Genomic DNA, 15,961 nt, shown 5'->3' with positions numbered 1-15,961 from the left:
GAGCCGCCAAAGTCCGGGGAACTCGGGGTGTCTATTTCGCGGCGCGATGAAAACTGCTACCCAAGTCAGCGGACGCACGCTGGGTTTCCATTTCGCGTCACAACAAAAATTTCTACCCAAGTCTGGGAAACGCGGTGTAAGGACCTGCGGTTCGGTTTCTCCCCGTCGGTGCGAAGTGCGAACTCTACGACCGAAATGTGGGAAGGGACATAAGTATAATGCGCATTAGAGGTGGAGCGATGGTTGGTTTATAGCGTGGGAGCGTTTGGCATAACCCACGGGCCGACTCACATGTTGGGGCGATTTGAACGAAGGATTGTTTGCCGACCAGCAATCGGATGGCAAGTTTGCGACGTGTAAGGGTGTTTTGGCACGCGGTGGTCGAGTCGGCCTGGGCAGCGACTCGCCCAACCGCTCATATAAATATGGCAAGGCGTTGGAGCATTTGGCATTCATTCGAAGATGGACATTCGAACATGAGCATTCGGTGATCAATAAAAAACTGCGAAGTAGTGTAGCAGGTCGCAAAAGAGGCGCGGGCATATATGCACCCGCTCTTGGGCAAGCACCACGATACACACAGGGTTCGGTTCTCGGGTGAGGGCGCGGGTAAGGAAGGCACCCGCCGTTCGGTGTGACACGGGGTGTCTCGGGTAGGTCGCCCGCCCGTCGTGGAAGAAGAAACGCGGAGGTGTCTCGGGTGACTCGGGTAAGTCGCCCGCCCGTCGTGCAACAGGAAACGCTGGGTGACTCGGGTGAGGTCACCCGCCCGTCGTGCAGCGGTAAACGAGGTTCGGTCGACGAGTACGGTTGGCAGCTCGTGTGAGGGCGCGCCCGCCCAGCTCGGGCAAGGAACTCGGTTGGCACACGGAGGTGTTGCCTATTTGTAAAATTGGCTAAGTATGAAACTTGGTGTTTCCCAAGTATACTTGTAAAGCCCCGTAAACATTGTAGAGTTGAATAATATATTGTATTCGGGCAGACTCATTGTTCAGGGAGTTGCCCCTCCCTTTACACTGTGCAATTGTGTTCTTCATGTATAATTGCTGATGATAATGAATGTGTATGGGTGTTCATTGGCATAAAGGAAACATAATAATACTTGGTTGCGAAAAACAAACTAAGTTAGGCATAGTCCATGAACATAAGTATTGGTGAAAAGAAAGTGTTCGGTGGCGCCGCACCTCGCCAAGTACGGCTGAAAGGGTACTGTAGGCCTGGGGGCATGACACGCGGGGTTCCCATGTCGCTCGCGCTGTGTTGGGGATGGCGCACGCCCCTTGATACCTGCACGATGGGTGAGCCACCGACGGAAGGCGTGCGGGCGACCCTTGTTGCGTGCCCGGATGAAAGAGGTGACCATGTGCGGATGAGTCAGGATGCGGGCAGGTGTGCGACGTGCGGCGACGGGTGTAATCGGCGAGGTGTTGGAGCCGACCCATGGGTGCGACGGTGCACACGAAGGGACGCGGTGGTTCGTTGGAATGGGGCGTGTCGAGGTTATGTGGCAGGTCAGCCGGGCATGCATGTTGATGGAGCCGACCCTTGTTATCCTCGAGAGACACGGCCCTTGGGCGAAAGGATGCGTATAAGTAAGGAGGATGGTGTTCGACGAAGGGACATCGAACTCAGACTTCCACATCGCAGAACAAGTGCGAAGGAAGGAGTTGGGCGAAAACGGAAGGAAGAGAAGGACGTAGGTAAGAGGGCCACACGGTGGGCGGATTACAGAGAGCGGGTCGGGCTTGGTAGCACGGGCAGGCAGAGCGGGGCGGGTTACCTTCCGGGCAGGTAGGCCGCACTGCATGTGGGCCGTGCGCCCTCACTATGGACCGCACTGACGGGCAGAGTTTGGGCGTTGCGGAAGGGAAATTCGGGCGGACAGGTTCGCAGTTCAAGTGTGGAGTTGTGTCGTGCAAGCCGCGGGCCAGTGCAGCACGACCACACGACACGACAGGTTGAAAAAATAATTGAAGAAGATAAATTTATAGTAAGTTATTTTCGCTGCATTGTTAAGAACACTTGCTGGAAAATTGATCGAGTGTTGAAGTAGGCGCAGACCGTGTACTCAAGTATTGGTAAAAGGAAAAAGTACGGCGGTGACGCACCCGCTTATGTGTGGTTGAAATACTACCACTAGGATAGGAGCGCGACATGGGGTCTCCCGGTCCCTCCTCGACAAGGTTGCCAAATTGCGGGGTACCCAGGGATTCCATGTCCCGCCTTGTCGAAAGCATCCCAAGTGTGGGAAATTTGGGGTTTCCATGTCTCGTCGCGATGGAAATCACCCCAGGTGCAGTAAACTTGGTGTACATCGAGCCTGCAACCTCACATCAAGAAAAAGGCTCGGACTATCAAAAGTTGAAAGAAGGAAAGAGTGCAGGGGAACGAAGCGCCGAAGAAACAAAGTGCAGAGAGGAGGAAGGACTCGACTTGTGCTTGGGGGATATTATTGTCAAGGGTCTAGGGCTTGCAATGACCAATAAGAAGCTTCAATGAGGGAAATTTACGAAAGGGTTTTCCTCTTTGAGAGAGAGAGAGAGAGGTTTTTCCCTGGCAGAGAGCCAACATCTTGTGTTCTTGTTCTTATGTTTTTGGCACCAGTTTGATGAAAGTAAACACACATGCATTAATAAGAAGAGAAGAAGATTAAGATAACACGATAAATTGAAAAAGAGCTTCACAAATTGTTATCAAGTCTAGAAGAATCCCGCTATACCCCATTGCCCCAGATTCTTCAACGCGGTATCGGAGCTAAGGTGACACATCAAGGAAAGGGAATCTCAAGAACATCCGCAAGGTTGAAGCGTCAAGCCAAGAAGTCTCAATCACATCAAGGACAAGGTCTACCATCTATCATTCCTCATGGAAGACTACAAAGCAAGAAGAAACGCCTTGTATAAAGGCACCTACAAGAAGAACAAATCAAAGAGGGACCTACATCAAGCTACACCATCTTGAAGAATGAAAGGCACTACGAGTCAAGTCATCAAGCAAGTCCATTTGAAGAAAGCAACTTGAACAACATCAAGATCTAAGGAAGGCAAGCCATCAAGTCTTCAAGAAGAAAGCAAGTTCACTACATCTCAAACTCTATCAAGTAAGTATATGTCCCCTTCTGAGTATACCTCAGTGTCTTTTTGCAAGGAAAGTAACAAATTGGTTGGGGCCACTACATGTCCAAAGTCGAACGGTTTGGATGCCAAGAGTATGGACACTACAAAAGGGATTGTCCTAAACTTAAGAAGGACAACAACAACAAGAGAAAAATGGAAGAAGCTCATGTAACTCAAGAAGTGAAAGAAGACGACAAAAAGCAAAAGAAGGAAGATCCTCCTAGGACTAAGTCAACCTCTTTGCTTAAAGTCTTCTTTCAAAGGGGGTAGAGGTCTCATTGGGGGTCCCATTTATGGGATTCAAGAGAGGATGATATACAAGCGAGAGCAGATGAAGCAAGAAAGGCTACACCAATCGAGGAGAACTATCAAATAAAGCAGCGATGATAAAAGCATAATCAAGGTGAGGTATGTATGCATCAAAGTTTAAGTCATGTCGCCATATATATTGATTGGGTCATGGGAAAAGTTCTAGAATCACGATCAAGAATAAAAGGATCTCCTTCGCCAACGACATGCTCAGAGGCATGTGCTACAGTGGAGTAAAGGTCAACATGAAGAAGTGCTCTCATAAGGAGTATAAGGTGGTTGACCAATCAATCCAATAAGAAGCAAACGAAGAACATCGCGGTCACAAAGAATAACTATTTGACAAGCTTCCTCAACATCTCTCGAAAGAAGGCATGACAACTCTGACAAAGGAAGAAAAATATAAAGGACCCTTGACACCTACGAAGGCCTTGGAGATAGTAAGGTGCAGATAACCGATTCAACTCTACAAATATGTCATGATGAAGAGCAATATCACGATGAAGACATGAAGGGCCACTAAATCAAAGTACGGGAACAAGCGAGTACAACTAAGCATCCATGTGATAAGTGTTATGAAGGATAGACAAGGTGACAAAGGAGTAGCTAGATGAAAAAATGGACCTGATATATATCAAGAAGGCCACTTTCCACGAAGGGGCAATGACATGAAAAACCAGGGGGGAAAGTGATCGATGGCCGGTACCCTGCCAAGAAGAAGTTCAAACAAAGACTTCATGACATCGAAGGAAAGAAGAAGATCAAGCAGCTGAAGCACCCATGAAGAAGATGTTGTTGATGAATGGACAAGTCCCTAGCTAAGGGGGAGTTCTAACAAGTTCCCAAATACAAAGGAGCTTGGGCAAGTTCCTTGTCAGAGGAAACTTGGGCATGTCTTCCCCAATCAAAGGGAAGAGATAGACACAACATTCTTGTCTTCACTTAGCAAGAAATAACGGGAGGATTGGGCAATCATTTGGCATCTTATGCTCTTTGAGGATGTGTAGGGCACCCAAGACAAGAGTAGGCAAGAGGAACGATATTCTTTGAGGGATGGGAACCCAAGACAAGAATTATCCTAGAATCTCATACTCAGGGAACACCTGGGTGGGTATGTACCTTTAGAGACAATGACCAAGGTGTTTATAAGCCATTGGCCTCGCCAACATTGTGCTCTGGTATTATGAGAGATAAAGCTATTAGTCAAGGCCTTGCTATGAACAATGTTGGCTAATATGATGCTATAACAGATGGGTTGCCAATCTGGTTTCTCTTATGTGAATTATTCAAGATTGAAAAATAGCCAAACACCTTGTAATGATTTATGAATACCTCCCTAGTTGAGAGGGGGTGTTGAAGAAAGTGTAACTGGGTTCGGTCTTCATAAATGTACTTTTGATATTTGTATTTATTCAAATAAATAAATAAATAAATATAAATATATATATATATATATATATATATATATATATATATATATATATATATATATATATATATATATATATATATATATATATATATATATATATATTATATTTGTCATTGAGTTTCTTGCTCATTGAAATAGGCCTAGCACATGTTAAAGTTTTATAAAGAGTCGAAAGAAAATGTTGAAGATATTAAGGGCATGTTACCCCAGGTATATTTATGTATTAGAGTCAAAGATATTCCTACCCTCGTGCCTTCGTTCGGGTCGTGCGCCCGTTCAAACCCCAAATTTCCTTCGGGCGGGCCGGGTCATCCCGTGCCGTGCCATGTGTGGGGGTGCGCGGGCACACGTGGGCGTGCCGAAAATGCCAAGTCATGACTGCCCATGTGCCTTCTTTGTTCGGGTCGTGCACCCATGGAAACCCCAAATTTTGTTCGGGTGATTTGGGTCGGCTCGCCCAGGGCGGGTCGGGTCGTGCCGTGCTGTGTGTGGGTGCCCCGGCACACGTGGCCGTGCCAAAAATTCTAAGTCGTCACCGCCCATGTGTCTTCTGCACATTCGTGTGGCCCGTTTGCCCGACGCTCCCTCGGGCCTTCGTTCGGGTCGTGCACCCATGGAAACCCCAAATTTCGTTCAGGCCGTGCACACATGGAAACCCCAAATTCCATTCGGGCGGGTCGGTTCATGTGTGGGTGCCCGTGCAAACACGTTCGGGCGAGTCAAGTGGGGTCGGGTCGTGCCATGTCGTGTGTGGGTGCTCAGGAACATGTGGCCATGAAAAAAATGTTAGGGCGTGACCACCCGTGTGCCTCGTGCATGTTCGCGTGACCCGTTTGCCCGACGCTCCATCGTGCCTTCGTTCAGGCGGGTCGGGTCGTGCCATGTGTGGGTGATTGGGCACACGTGGCAGTGCCAAAAATGCTAAGTCATGACCCCCCGTGTGCCTTATACACGTTCGTGCGCTCCGTTTGCCCGACGCTGCCTTGTGCCTTCGTTCGGGTCGCGCACCCATGGAAACCCCAAATTTCGTTCGGGTTGTGCATACAAGGAAACCCCAAATTTTGTTCGGGTCGGGTCGTGTTGTGTCGTGTGTGGGTGCCCGTGCAAATGCGTTCGGGCGGGTCGGGTCGGCTCGCACAAGGCCGGTCGGGTCGTGTCGTGCCGTGTGTGGGTGCCCGGGCACATGTGGGCATGCCAAAAATGCTAAGTCATGACCGCCCGTGTGTCTTCTGCATGTTCGTGTGGCCCATTTGCTTGATGCTCCCTCATGACTATGTTTGGGTCGTGCACCCACGGAAGCCCGAAATTTCGTTCAGGTTGTGCGCCCATGGAAACCCCAAATTTCGTTCGGGCGGGTCGGGACGTGTCGTGTGTGGGTGCCCGTGCAAACGGGTCGGGTCGTGTCATTGCATGTCATGTGACGACGCCCAGGGCACACGTGGCCATATAAAAAATGCTAAGTTGTGAAGGGGGGTGGGCCTTGTGCACGATCGTGTTGCCCGTTTGCCCGAATCTCCCTTGTGACTTCGTTTTGGTCGTGTGTCGGAGCCCATGTAAACTCATTCAAGCGGGTCGTTTGCCGTGTAAACACTCATTCGGGCTGGTCGTTTGCGATGTAAACTTGTTCGGGCGGGTCGTTTGCCGTGTAAACACTCATTCGGGCGGGTCGTTTGCCATGTAAACTCGTTCAGGCGGGTCGTTTGAGGGCGCCCGTGTAAACTCGTTCGGGCGGGTCGGGCGAGGTCGTCCGTGCAAACCCGTTCGGGCGGGTCGTTCGGGCGACGGCGTCCATGCAAACCCGTTCAGGCTGGTCGTTCGGGTGAGGGCATCCGTGCAAACCTGTTCGGGTGGGTCGGGCGAGGGCGTCTGTGCAAACCCATTCAGGCGGGTCGGGCGTGGGCGTCCGTGCAAACTCGTTCGAGCGGGTCGTTTGAGGGTGCCTTTGTGAACTCGTTCAGGCAGGTCATTCGGGTGAGGGCGCGCCCGAGTGAACGAGCCTATATCAAAAATGCTAAGTTGTGACCCGAGGTTGGCTTTGTGCACGTTCGTGCAGCTCATTTGCCCGGCTCTCCCTTGTCGCTTCTTTTCGGTCGTTCGGGCACCCATGCAAAATCATACAGGTGGGTCATTTGAGGGCGCTCATGTGAACTCGTTCGGGCGGGTCATTCAGGCGATCCTTTGAGGGCGCCCGTGTCAACTTGTTCGGGCGGGTCATTTGAGGGTGCCCGTGTGAACTTGTTCGGGCGGGTCGTATAAGGGTGCCCGTGTGAACTCGTTCGAGCGGGTCGTTCGGGTAGGTCGTGTGAACTCATTCGGGTAGGTCGTTCGAGCGAGGGCTTGCCCGGGCAAATGAACCCATATCAAAAATGCTAAGTTGTGACCCGAGATTGGCTTTGTGCACGTTCGTGTAGCTCGTTTGCCCGCCTCTCGCTTGTCGGTTCCTTTCGGTCGTTCGGCCGCCCATGCTAAATCGTTCGGGCGGGTCGTTTGAGGGCGCTCGGGTGAACTCGTTCGGGCGGGTCATTTAGGCGAGGGTGCGCCCAGGCGAATGAGCCTGTATAAAAAATGCTAAGTTGTGACCCGAGGTTGGCTTTGTGCACGTTCGTGCAGCTCGTTTGCCCGGCTCTCCCTTGTCGGTTCATTTCGGTCGTTCGGGTGCCCATGCAACATCGTTCGGGCGGGTCGTTTGAGGGCGCCCGTGTGTACTCGTTCGTGCAGGTCGTTCAGGCGAGGGCACGCTCGGGCGAACGAGCCCATATCAAAAATGCCAAGTTGTGAGCCGAGGTTGGCTTTGGGCATGTTCGTGCAGCTCGTTTTCCCGGCTCTCCCTTGTCTGTTCGTTTTGGTTGTTTAGGCGCCCATGCAAAATCGTTCGAGCGGGTCGTTTGAGGGTGCCCGTATGAACTCGTTTGGTCGGGTCGTTCGGGCGGGTCATTTGAGGGGCCCGTGTGAACTTGTTCGGGCGGGTCGTTTGAGGGCGCCCGTGTGAACTCTTTCGGGCGGGTCGTGTGAACTCGTTCGGGCGAGGGCGTGCCCGGGCGAACGAGCCCGTATAAAAAATGTTAAGTTGTGACCCGAGGTTGGCTTTGTGCACGTTCATGCAGCTTGTTTGCCCAGCTCTCCCTTGTCGGTAAGTTTCGGTCATTCAGGCACCCATGAAAAATCGTTCAGGCGGGTCCTTTGAGGGCCCCCGGGTGAACTCATTCAGGTGGGTCGTTCGGGCGAGGGCGCGCCCAAGCGAATGAGCCCGTATCAAAAATGCTAAGTTGTGACTCGAGGTTGGCTTTGTGCACGTTCATGAAACTCGTTTGCCTGACTCTCCCTTGTCGGTTCGTTTCGGTCGTTCAGGCGCCCATGGAAAATCATTCAGGTGGGTCGTTTGAGGGCGCCCGTGTGAACTCGTTCGGGTGAGGGTGCGCCTGGGCGAACGAGCCCGTATAAAAAATGCTAAGTTGTGACCCGAGGTTGGCTTTGTGCACATTTGTGCAGCTCGTTTGCCCAGCTCTCCCTTGTCGGTTCGTTTCGGTCGTTCGGGCACCCATGCAAAATCGTTCGGGCGGGTCGTTTGAGGGCACCCGTGTGAACTCATTCGGGCGGGTCGTTCAGGCGAGGGCATGCCCGGGCGAACGAGCCCGTATCAAAAATGCTAAGTTGTGACCTGAGGTTGGCTTTGTGCACGTTCGTGCAACTCATTTGCCCGACTCTCCCTTGTCGGTTCGTTTCGATCGTTCAGGCGCCCATGCAAAATCGTTCGGGCAGGTCGTTTGAGGGCGCCTGTGTGAACTCGTTCGGGCGGGTTGTTTGAGGGCGCCCATGTGAACTCGTTTGGGCGGGTCGTTCGGGCGGGTCGTTTGAGGGCACCCGTGTGAACTCGTTCGAGCGGGTCGTTTGAGGGCACCCGTGTGAAATCGTTCGGGCGAGGGCGCGCCCGGGCGAACGAGCCTGTATAAAAAATGCTAAGTTGTGACCCGAGGTTGGCTTTGTGCATGTTCGTGCAGCTCGTTTTCCCGGCTCTGCCTTGTCCCTTCGTTTCGGTCATTCGGGCGGGTCATTTGAGGGTGCCCGTGTGAACTCATTCGGGTGGGTCGTTCGGGCGAGGGCACGCCTGGCCGAACGAGCCTGTATCAAAAATGCTAAGTTGTGACCCGAGGTTGGCTTTGTGCACGTTCTTGTAGCTCGTTTGCCCGGCTCTCCCTTATCGCTTCGTTTCGGTCGTGAGCTGGGTTTAGACCGTCATGAGACAGGTTAGTTTTACCCTACTGAGGAACCGCACCGCAATATTAATTCAACTTAGTACGAGAGGAACCGTTGATTCACACAATTTGTCATCGCGCTTGGTTGAAAACCCAGTGGTGCGAAGCTACCTTGTGTCGGATTATGACTGAATGCCTCTAAGTCAGAATCCACGCTAGAAGTAGTGCATGTCACTCTTCGACTGTATCTCAACCTGTAGTAGGGGCGTCGCTTTGTCGCCCCCAGGGGCCCGTGTCATTTGCAAACCGCGGCCATGAAGCATCTTGGTCGGGGCAACTTTGAAGTTCAATTCCAAACGGTCGTTGAGAAGAATCCTTTGCAGACGACTTAAATACGCGATGGGGGTATTGTAAGTGGCAGAGTGGACTTGCTGCCATGATCCACTGAGATTCAGCCCTTGGTCGCCTCAATTCAGAGCTTTTCTCTTGTCACAAACAAAATCCGGGCAACCGTCTTGCACCTCTGCCTCTTCCTCCAGACGACAACTTTCCATTGCTTGGGGGCAGTGAATTTGGGGTTTCCACGCCGCGACGGATAGGGTGCTGAAGCCCAGGAAAACTGGGGTTTCCATGCTGCACCCCGGCGCCAAAAATTTGGGGTTTCCACGCCATGACGGAAAGGGCGTCGAAGCCCAGGAAAACTGTGGTTTCCATGCCGTGCCCCGGCGCTGAAAAATTGGGGTTTCCACCGGCACCGAAAATTTGGGGTTTCCGCCGGGCTCCTAAAATTTGGGGCTTCCATGTCGCGCCAAAAATTTGGGGTTTCCACCCGGCGCCTAAAATTTGGGGTTTCCACTGGGCTCCTAAAATTCGGGGCTTCCATGTCGCGCAAAAAATTTGGGGTTTCCACCCGGCGCATAAAATTTGGGGTTTCCACCAGGCTCCTAAAATTTGGGGCTTCCATGTCACGCCAAAAATTTGCGGTTTCCACCAAACCCGGTGCCTAAAGTTTGGCGGTTCCGCCCAGTGTAGAAAAAAAAATTGGGGTTTCCACCTAGCCCAAAATTTTTTGGGGTTTACAAGTCGCGCCCAAGCCTGGGGAAACTTGGGGTTTCCGAGTCGCGCCCCGGCGCCCAAGCCGGGTGAAACTTGGGGTTTCCATGTCGTGCCCCGACCGAAACCAGCGGCGCCCAAGCTTGGGGAAACTTGGGGTTTCCGATTCGCGCCATGACCGAAACTGAAGGCACCCAAGCCTGCGGAAACTGGGGGTTTCCAAGTCACGCCCCGACGCCCAAGCCTGCGGAAACTGGGGGTTTCCAAGTCACGCCCCAGCGCCCAAGCCTACGGAAACTGGGGGTTTCCAAGTCACGCCCCGGTGCCCAGGCCTGGGGAAACTTGGGGTTTCCATGTCGCGCCACGACCGAAGCCGGCGGCGCCCAAGCCTGCGGAGACTCGGGGTTTTCCATGTCACGCCCTGACGCTGAAGCCTGGGAAGCTTAGGGTTTCCGCATTTTACGGCACGAGGGAAACGCGGGGAACTTGAGGTTTCCATGATGATGCAAACCAGCTCGCAAGTGTTGGGAACTTGGCGTGTTTAGAAACCGCTGCCCAAGTCTTGGGAACTCGCTGTTTCCATGTCGTGGCACACCCTGAATCGCCCAAGAGTCTGTGGAACTTAGGATTTCCATGTCGTGGGGCCACGAAGAGCTGCCAAAGTCCAGGGAACTCGGGGTGTCCATTTCACAGCGCGATGAAAACTGCTGCCCAAGTCAGCGGACACACACAGGGTTTCCATTTCGCGTCACAACAAAAATTGCTACCCAAGTCTGGGAAACGCGGTGTAAGGACCTGCGGTTTGGTTTCTCCCCGTCGGTACGAAGTGCGAACTCTACGACCGAAATGTGCGAAGGGACATAAGTATAATGTGCATTAGAGGTGGAGCGATGGTTGGTTTATAGCGTGGGAGCATTTGGCATAACCCACGGGCCGACTTACATGTTGGGGCGACATGAACGAAGGATTGCTTGCCAACCAGCAATCTAAAGGCAAGTTTGCGACGTGTAAGAGCGTTTTGGCACGCGGTGGTCGAGTCGGCCTGGGCAGCAACTCGCCCAACCGTTCGTATAAATGTGGCAAGGTGTTGGAGGATTTGGCATTCACTCAAAGATGGACATTCGAACATGAGCATTCGGTGATCAAGAAAAAAGTGCGAAGTAGTGGAGCAGGTCGCAAAAGAGGTGCGGGTAAGGAAGGCACCCGCCGTTATCACACACGATATGAACAGGTTTCAGTTATCGAGTGAGGGCGCGGGTAAGGAAGGCACCCGCCATTCGGTGTGACACGGGGTGTCTCTGGTAGGTCGCCCGCCCGTCGTGGAAGAAGAAACACGGAGGTGTCTCGGGTGACTCGGGTAAGTCGCCCGCCCGTCGTGCAAAAGGAAACGGGGGGTGACTCGGGTGAGGTCGCCCACCTGTCGTGCAGCGGTAAACAAGGTTCGGTCGAGGAGTACGGTTGGCAGCTCGTGTGAGGGCGTGCCCGCCTAGCTCGGGCAAGGAACTTGGTTGGCACACGGAGGTGTTGCCTATTTGTAAAATTGGCTAAGTATGAAACTTGGTGTTTCCCATGTATACTTGTAAAGCCTCCTAAACATTGTAGGGTTGAATAATATATTGTATTCGGGCAGACTCATTGTTCAGGGAGTTTCCCCTCCCTTTATACTCCGCAATTGTTTTCTTCATGTATAATTTCTGATGATAATGAATGTGTATGGGTGTTCATTGGTATAAAGGAAACATAATAATACTTGGTTGCGAAAAACAAACTAAGTAGACTAATGGTTGGGCGTAGTCCATGAACATAAGTATTGGTGAAAAGAAAGTGTTCGGTGGCGCCGCACCTCGCCAAGTACGGCTGAAAGACTACTGTAGGCCTGGGGGCATGACACGCGGGGTTCCCATGTTGCTCGCGCCGTGTTGGGCGTGGCGCACGCCCCTTGATACCTGCACGATGGGCAAGCCACCGACGGAAGGCACGCGGGTGACCCTTCTAGCGTGCCCGGATGAAAGAGGTGACCATGTGTGGACGAGTTAGGATGTGGGCAGCTGTGCGACATGCGGCGACGGGTGTAATCGGCGAGGCGTTGGAGCCGACCCATGGGTGCGACGGTGCACACGAAGGGATGCGGCGGTTTGTTGGAATGGGGCGTGTCGAGGTTATGTGGTAGGTCAGCCGGGCATGCATGTTGATGGAGCTGACCCTAGTTATCCTCGAGAGACACGGCCCTTGGGCGAAAATATGCGTATAAGTAAGGAGGATGGCATTCGACGAAGGGACATCGAGCTCAAACTTCCACATCGCAGAACAAGTGTGAAGGAAGGAGTTGGGCGAAAATGGAAGGAAGAGAAGGACAGGGGTAAGAGGGCCGCACCAGCGGGCGGATTACAGAGGGCGGGTCGGGCTTGGTAGTGCGGACAGGCAGAGCGGGGCGGGTTACCATCCGAGCAGGCAGGCCGCACTGCAGGCGGGCCGTGCGTCCTCACTATGGACCACACTGACGGGCAGAGTTTGGGCGCCGTGGAAGGGAAAGTTGGGCGGATAGGTTCGTAGTTCAATTGTGGAGTTGTGTCGTGCAGGCCGCGGGCCAGTTTAGCACGACCACACGACACGACAGGTTGAAATAATAATTGAAGAAGATAAATTTATGGTAAGTTATTTTCGTTGCATTGTTAAGAACACTTATTGGAAAATTGACCGAGTGTTGAAGTAGGCGCAGACCGTGTACTCAAGTATTGGTAAAAAGAAAAAGTACGGCGGTGCCGCACCCGCTTATGCGTGGTTGAAATACTACCACTAGGATAGGAGCGTGACATGGGGTCTACCAGTCCCTCCTTGACAGAGGTCGCCAAATTGCGGGGAACCCGGGGATTCCATGTCCCGCCTTGTCGAAAGCATCCCAAGCGCGGGAAATTTGCGGTTCCCATGTCTCGTCGCGATGGAAATCGCCCCAGGTGCAGTAAACTTGGTGTACATCGAGCCTGCAACCTCACATCAAGAAAAAGGCTCGGTTGGTCAAGAGAATGAAGGTTTCTTCATTGGTAAAGGATCAAAGGTTGGAGTCTCTTCTAGAGCTAGTCCACCACGGACTATCAAAAGTTGAAAGAAGGACAGAGTGTCGGGGAACGAAGCGCCGAAGAAACAAAGTGCAGAGAGGAGGAAGGACTCGACTTGTGCTTGGGGGATATTATTGTCAAGGGTCTAGGGCTTCGCAATGACCAATAAGAAGCTTCAATGAGAGAAATTTACGAAAGGGTTTTCCTCTTTGAGAGAGAGAGAGAGGTTTTTCCCTGGCAGAGAGCCAACATCTTGTGTTCTTGTTCTTATGTTTTTGGCACCAGTTTGATGAAAGTAAACACACATGCATTAATAAGAAGAGAAGAAGATTAAGATAACATGATAAATTGCAAAAGAGCTTCACAAATTGTTATCAAGTCTAGAAGAATCCCGCTATACCCCATTTCCCCAGATTCTTCAACGCGGTATCGGAGCTAAGGTGACACATCAAGGAAAGGGAATCTCAAGAACATCCGCAAGGTTGAAGCGTCAAGCCAAGAAGTCTCAATCACATCAAGGACAAGAAGGTCTACCATCTGTCATTCATCATGGAAGACTACAAAGCAAGAAGAAACGCCTTGTATAAAGGCACCTACAAGAAGAACAAATCAAAGAGGGACCTACATCAAGCTACACCATCTTGAAGAATGAAAGGCACTATGAGTCAAGTCATCAAGCAAGTCCATTTGAAGAAAGCAACTTGAACAACATCAAGATCTAAGGAAGGCAAGCCATCAAGAATAAAGCAAGTTCACTACATCTCAAACTCTATCAAGTAAGTATATGTCCCCTTCTGAGTATACCTCAGTGTCTTTTTGCAAGGAAAGTAGCAAATTGGTTGGGACCACTACATGTCCAAAGTCCAACGGTTTGGATGCCAAGAGTATGGACACTACAAAAGGGATTTTCCTAAACTTAAGAAGGACAACAACAACAAGAGGAAAAGAGAAGAAGCTCATGTAACTCAAGAAGTGAAAGAAGACGACAAGAAGCAAAAGAAGGAAGATCCTCCTATGACTAAGTCAACCTCTTTGCTTAAAGTCTTCTTTCAAAGGGGGTAGAGGTCTCATTGGGGGTCCCATTTATGGGATTCAAGAGAGGATGATATACAGGCGAGAGCAGATGAAGCAAGAAAGGCTACACCAATCAAGGAGAACTATCAAATAAAGCCGCGATGATAAAAGCATAATCAAGGTGAGGTATGTATGCATCAAAGTTTAAGTCATGTCATCATATATATTGATTGGGTCATGGGAAAAGTTCTAGAATCACGATCAAGAATAAAAGGATCTCTTTCGCCAACGACATGCTTGGAGGCATGTGCTACAGTGGAGTAAAGGTCAACATGAAGAAGTGCTCTCATAAGGAGTATAAGGTGGTTGACCAATCAATCCAATAAGAAGCAAATGAAGAACATCACAGTCACAAAGAATAACTATTTGATAAGATTCCTCAACATCTCTCGAAAGAAGGCACGGAAACTCTGACAAAGGAAGAAAAAGATAAAGGACCCTTGACACCTACGAAGGCCTTGGAGATAGTAAGGTGCAGATAACCATTTCCACTCTACAAATATGTCATGATGAAGAGCAATATCACGAAGGGCCACTAAATCAAAGTACAGGAACAAGCGAGTACAACTAAGCATCCATGTGATAAGTGTTATGAAGGATAGACAAGGTGACAAAGGAGTAGCTAGATGACAAAAAGGACCTGATATATAACAAGAAGGCCACTTGCCACGAAGGGAGCAATTACATGAGAAACTAGGGGGGAAAGTGATCGATGGCCGGTACCCTGCCAAGAAGAAGTTCAAACAAAGACTTCATGACATCGAAGGAAAGAAGGAGATCAAGCGGTTGAAGGACCCACGAAGAAGACGTTGTTGATGAATGGACAAGTCCATAGCTAAGAGGGAGTTCTAACAAGTTCCCAACTACAAAGGAGCTTGGGAAATTTCCTAGCCAGAGGAAACTTGGGCATGTCTTCCCCAATCAAGGGGAAGAGATAGACACAACATTCTTGTCTTCACTTAGCAAGAAATAACGGAAGGATTGGGCAATCATTTGGCATCTGATGCTCTTTGAGGATGTGTAGGGCACCCAAGTGAAGAGTAGGCAAGAGGAGTGATATTCTTTGAGGGATGGGAACCCAAGACAAGAATTGTCCTGGAAGGTCATACTCAGGGAACATCTGGGTGGGTATGTACCTTTAGAGACAATGAACAAGGTGTTAGTCAAGGCCTTGCTATGAACAATGTTGGCTAATATGATGCTATAACAGATGGGTTGCCAATCCGGTTTCTCTTATGTGAATTATTCAAGATTGAAAAATAGCCAAACACCTTGTAATGATTTATGAATACCTCCCTAGTTGAGAGGGGGTGTTGAAGAAAGTGTAACTGGGTTCGGTCTTCATAAATGTACTTTTGATATTTGTATTCATTCAAGAAAATAAATATATATATATATATATATATATATATATATATATATATATATATATATATATATATATATATATATATATATATATTATATTTGTCATTGAGTTTCTTGCTCATTGAAATAGGCCTAGCACATGTTAAAGTGTTATAACGAGTCAAAAGAAAATGTTGAAGATATTAAGGACATGTTACCCCAGGTATATTTATGTATTACAGTCAAAGATATTCCTACCCTCATGCCTTCGTTCGGGTCGTGCGCCCGTTCAAACCCCAAATTTCCTTCAGGCGGGCGGGGTCATCCCGTGCCGCGCCGTGTGTGGGGGTGCACGGGCACACGTGGGCGTGCCGAAAATGC

This window comes from Pinus tabuliformis, chromosome 2_2 (genome assembly GCF_031772625.1).
Source record: "Pinus tabuliformis cultivar Carrire ecotype Pingquan chromosome 2_2, CPIR1, whole genome shotgun sequence".
In the NCBI taxonomy this organism is placed as follows: domain Eukaryota; kingdom Viridiplantae; phylum Streptophyta; class Pinopsida; order Pinales; family Pinaceae; genus Pinus; species Pinus tabuliformis.
The sequence above is the reverse complement of the archived record's forward strand: the minus strand, read 5'-3'. Positions refer to the sequence as shown.